Below are 6,139 nucleotides of genomic sequence, written 5' to 3'. Positions count from 1 at the left end.
GAAGAAGTTTTTTGTACTTGTGAGTAATTTGTGTAGTGCAAATGTTTTCCCATATGCTCTTCTTTTTGATGTCGACTTGATTGTAAAAAGGTTCGTGGTTTTTGGACAAACCAAAAACCACGACAATCTACAACAGATACAGTAGCAACAAATTAAAAATTTGAAACATTTTTGGGTTTTAAGCTTCAAGTTTGGCGACAAAACCGGGTCACCCGCGTGCGGCAACTCGCTGGCTTGTTTTCGCCAGGCAAGATTTTAGCTGTGAAATTATACACTAAATAGCTAGTTCTTCGTTGCGGTTAACTCTGCAATCTCTAGCTAAGTATTAGAATAGGTCAAAACAATTTTAATATTGCCTTTATATTTGTTCAACTTGGGAAAAAAATAAGAAAAAATACCCATGATCGATTCGTTTCGAGTGGCATTTCTTGCAGCTGAACAAACTAGGTCATTTAGGGCACACATGAAACGTACCACTTACGGAGGAAAGTCAAGTTTTGACTGCCGCATGTGCTGCGGGGGCAACCACCGTATGCAAGGCAGGAAATGACCCTTAAACGGCGGCCATGTTGAGTCCCGAGGGATTGAAAACTTCTGTTTTGCCCCACCGAAACTCAAATCATCCCAAACATTTCAACTCGATGCTCGGGGTACTTATTCAATTTGTCTATGGCCAATATAAGGCTCATGAAAGGAAGAGACGCTTCTATTCACCGAGATTGAAAGGAAGAAAGAGTCAACTATATATGACAAGTAGAGCCGAACTTGGTAAACATGATCATATAGATATCAATAAAAAGATCCTCAATTACTTAAGGTATTTACAAGATAAATATGACACTTCAATAGTAAAACAATCTCTTCAAATGTCAATAGCCCTTTTCACGGTTAGTTTTTCTCATTTGCATTACAATGCAATCTTACGTGGATGCGAGGCAATTTCGGGTTAAAACTACAAAATAGCCCGAAATTGCCTCGCATACATGCTAGATTATATTGTAATGCAAATGAGAAAAACTAACCGCGAAAAGGGCTATTGAACTTTACAACGATGGTCAAAATAGTTTTTACTCAAATTTTATGAAGATGTCAACAAGCAACTCGTAGATCTCACGAAAAAGAAATGTCCCTTATTGGAACCAGACGCTTCAGCGCTCGCGTAAACTAAGCTTTCATGAATCCATCAAAAAGAATTGCAGCCTTCTGCTTACCTAGATTCAATACGCAAAAATCCCTTAAAATAAAGACGTACTCTCGTAAAAGTCAGACAGAATCTATGTGTTGAAACAGGTAGGTACGACAAAGTCCCTGTCGATGAAAGAAGCTGTTCTAAGCATTTCATGATTATTCCAACTTGTTTATATTATTCAATATGAGCGCAGTGTCCTAAAACGGAATTGGCCAGGTACGGACGGATTTGAAGTAAAGAGTGAGACTGAAAGATTTACTGTAGTTTGTCCACATTGTCGTCAAAATCTTATAAATTTGGTCATTTCACGAAGTAGTTTTGACGAGTACGGGAGAGAATTGTACAAAAATGCATGCCGCACGTGGAGCACGATCATTTTGGTTCTTTTAACCAATAATATTACTGCTTTTTGGCATTGTCGTTGCCGTCGTCGTTTCTTAAACTCCCTAATATGTTCCCTCTGACAGTAGTGGTAATAAAATTGAGGACGAAACCCATCTCTTACTAAATTGTAAGAGATATTCCTATTCAGTTACAGAGAGCAGAAAAGGAGAGCTTAAACACAGTAAGAGTAGGAATGCGAGGCCAGTGAAAGCGTAGTGAAACAAAATGCTCGTGCTTTTTCCGAGTATTGTTTAGTTCATTTTCTGCAACACTCATGACTAGGGTTGAGGGAGTTTTATTGCTGTTACGTTCGAGTTCCATCTAATTTTTAGATATGACCAACTGAAAAGATTATCATTTTAGCCATTGCACAGTTATGGATGATCTACGTGTAAATTGGGGTTTCAAATGTGCAATAGTTATGTCATGATTTTCAGGGGCAGTCCCAAACCAACTGATACATTATCACGCGTCACAAATCTGTCTGTCTGTCTGTCACAAACCACACAGACAATCCTTAGAACCAGGAGGGGGGGCGTCTCCAAGGAAATGCCAGGGTGATGTCAAGGTCTTGCTTCAAAGACTTTTAAAATGACGTCCAATGTAGAATTCTTTATGGGTCTTAGGTCCCAGTTTTCGAGATTTGGAGGGGGTCTTAGGTCTTAGTTTTCGAGACACCCAGAAGAGGACATTGGTGTCGTTTCCACAAAAATTTGTCGATCGTGTTGCTTGTATGATGGTATTCTGAACGATGGAATGCACGGTGAAACACTAAAAATACACTTACCGAGCGTCAGAGGTTTCATCTTTACTCGCTCTTACAGCAAGCCAATGATCATTTCTCCAGTTTCTCTTGTGTTTTTTTTTTCTCGAACACTTTCAACCCGCCATTTCTACTGCTTACTGTTTTCTCTTTTCTGTCTCCGTTTAAACTCAAGCATGCGCAATAAGACCGGAACCCGCGTTTTCTGAGAAAATGGAGTCGATTGTCCCAGAGTCTTTCCGGGCGCTCACCCGCTGACCAAGAAGCCCGAGGACTCTGGGTACGAGATTGGTTTCACGCCGAAAAAGGAAGACGTCATTCGCAAATTATTTTTCTGAAAAACTCACCTACAGATTTTGTTGAATTTCAAATATTTTAGAGATTATTTCTAGCATTATCTGGTAACGCTGAATGGGAAGATTTCACCGTCCGGTTTTTTCTCAAAGAAGACAATATATCTTTGTTTTAAGGCTCAAAGAAATGCCTATATATCGTTGCCATAGTAACATTATTTTGGAGGAAAATGTAATGTGAGAAATCTATGATGGGTACTTAAAACCCTGGCCAAATTTTGTCTTGATATGATTACCCTAAAGTGTATCTAAAACAGAGTATTTTTATTTGTTTGGAAAAAGGAGAAACTATTTCGAACCTCCTTAAATTATATGTACTGACTCTCTTAAAATCTGACATCAGTGAGGGCGTATTATTACTTATTATGTTGTATAATAGTTTGATAATGCAATGAAATGCTTTCAGGGGTTTTATATGGTCTAAGTTGTTACAATACTATTGTCTCACTGATTTCACTGTTGTTCTGAACAATGGTCTGCTACATATGAAGCTCTAATGCCACGACGATTGAGGTTAGAGACCTGATTTTTCATAAGTGAAATCAGTGGAACAATTACGAAGACGATATTGCAATCCTCTCCATGCAAGCAAACGATCAAAAGCGTAACTTTTCCCAGGTGCGTTTGGAGCAGATACCAACATATCTCTGCCAGACAGATATGCTTGAATTGTTTTTCTCTGATAGTCGCGCAATTTGGAATATCATGTGTCCTTAGTAGCTTCATCTAGCTATCACTTTTGCAATCGACTCCATACTAAATTCGCTGTGTGCACTAGCAAATTTTGATTGACAATTCTATCCCCAGGGGTCCACAAGGTCTGCTCTGATTGGTCTAGCTCAGCGAGCCGTTTTTGGGTCGCTAAATTGGCGCCAACCAAGTATGAAAAGTCCTTCGTCCCGCCGCCATCAAAATGAGACGAAGGATTTTTCGAAAGTCTAAGTTACTGGCAACGGCAGTAGTCACTTTGTAAGCTCATGATAAAACCATAAAGGATGGAAATGTATTTCATATATCCCGTTCAAGCCAGAATCTTATAAATAACACGTTTTTATATACGAAATATGTTGGTGACTAAGGCCAGCCAAATTTCGTCCGCCTCCTCCGCTCGCTAACTCACTCTCTCTCCCCGATTGACTGAGCTAGCCGAGGAGGCGGCTGAAATTCAGCCTACCCTAGGGTCTTCCAAATTGCAAATCCCATATTAGCCACTATCAAAAATACCATAATACTATTTGTTTGTCTTTTTTTTCCCGAAATTTTCAATTTGAACTCATTCAAATGCCGCCATTTTGGAGAAAGGTCTATTAGCCTTTTATTAAATTAAATTAAATTAAATTATATTACTCAGTCATTCAAATACAATCTGCTACTTGCTTGCTTGCATTGACGATTCTCAACTAATCCGGGCCCTCGCTAATTATAATTGATTCCAAACATTTCACTCACGTACTGATTTAATTGGATCAGACAGAGTACATTGCTATCCCTGCCTCGATTTTATTGCTTTCAAAAGACTAAAATTAACTCTTACTGGGACTTGCCTCGTAACTTCATGCGAATGAAGAGGATTCGAAGTGTTTTTCTCTTATTTAGTATAAGGACGTGCATGATGTCAGTCTTACAGATACCAAAATGGCGTTAGTTTCCCAGGCTATCTTTTTTTTTTTAAGTGAAAAACAAAACAAAAAAGCAAGGCGACACACAATAACACCAACCCGGTGTGGCCAACAATCATTATTATCAATATACGCGGCCAAATAGAAAATCGGCCTCTTCCGCTCAGCGGGCCGCAAAAGACTGATAGCGGGCTGCTAATGCATTCAACTTTGTGATATGCCTATTATTTATAGACGATTTTACGCAGTTTTTCGGTAAGTTCAAATAAGTTCACTGGACTGAGTTGATTCTTTAATAGCTCGTTCAATCAACACTTATATGATGATTTGAGGTGACTTTGAATTCGTTATTCACTTAGCTTGCATTATTAAAACTCGCATTCTTGATATCATTTGGCCTTGTTTATTGATAATAATGATAATGACATGACTTTTTTCGGGAATATTGTTTATTTGCGCCCTTGTAGTGTCATTTGCGGCCCGAGCGCAAAGCTCGAGGGCCGCAAAATGACACTACAAGGGCGCAAATAAACAATATTCCCGAAAAAAGTCATGTTATTCCCTTATTGTTTGGATATCTACTGAGCCGCTTCGCGGCTCGGTAAATATCCATCCCTAGCGACCGACGCTGACTAATGGAGATAATATAGCACAAAAAAGTGATTTTAACTCTCTTATTTCTGAAAAGATTACAATATTTTCGGGCGCAAATCCCGCAAAAGTTGCTCGGAGGTGAATAGTTAACAATTATCCTGTTATAGCTTGAGCGCTATAACTTTTATAATTCAACACATTGATAACAAATGAAAGATTTCGAACTTGTAACATTTGTGAAGCGGCGCCGGTCCGTCATTTTCACATTCTCTTGCGAAATCTACATACATCGCCGAATATACGCCATGTTGACCTACGGATATCGAGACCATATATAACAAAGGATATATCCGGAGTTTGAGTAGCCAATCAGCGCTCGCGTTCAGCGCAATCCACTGTTTTAGTATATACTTATCTTAAATACCAAACATGTCTAGATAATGCGATTAGTGTAAGGCCCGAGGGGGGGGGGGAACAGACGGGGATGCTCGTCGTCTCGCTTAGGGTGTTCCAGGCAAAGCGTTTAGGGTTCCGCGAAGAAACACAGAATTACGCGAAGAGAAACAAAAGTCAGATTTTCTTTTTAACTTGTTTTTAGGGGTCAAAATTTGCTTAAGCCACGCCCAGATTGGTCTCCTTTAGGGCTCACAAAAAGCTTGAGCCACGCCCAAATGGTCTCCTTTAGGGATTAAATTCAAAATTTCCGACGAGCGTCCCGTCTGTTCCATATGGGTTTCCCCCCCCCCCCCCCCCGGGCTATAAGGTCGTTTCTTTTTAAAAATATGTATGATGTTAGCAATCGCATTCAGTACGTTCAAGTGGGCGCCATTTTGCTGCCTGTGACTAACAATAGAAACCTGGGATCGACGGAACTCTTCACTCGCGTTCTGCCAATTTAACTACACTCACCCTTCAATTAGTTTCAATTGACTGGACGAATGTAAATAGCCTTGACAATGGACACAACTATTTGTCATAAAGCAAGCAAAAGATATTACAATCGGTGAAAAAAATGTTTAATGTTTCCTAAATTATGGGAACTTTATGACAAAAACGCTCGAAACGTCAGCTTTTATAATCACTGTACGGTGGTCAATTTACATTATCAACTCTGTTGATAAAACCAAATTTTTGTGTACTATACTTCCCCTCCGACGCAAAAACTATTCCCTTTATTTAAATGATTGTTGGCTTGGCTAATTCTATATATTACTAATGCGTCGAATACAGCGCTGAT

This window comes from Montipora foliosa, chromosome 1 (genome assembly GCF_036669935.1).
Source record: "Montipora foliosa isolate CH-2021 chromosome 1, ASM3666993v2, whole genome shotgun sequence".
NCBI lineage: Eukaryota > Metazoa > Cnidaria > Anthozoa > Scleractinia > Acroporidae > Montipora > Montipora foliosa.
The sequence above is the reverse complement of the archived record's forward strand: the minus strand, read 5'-3'. Positions refer to the sequence as shown.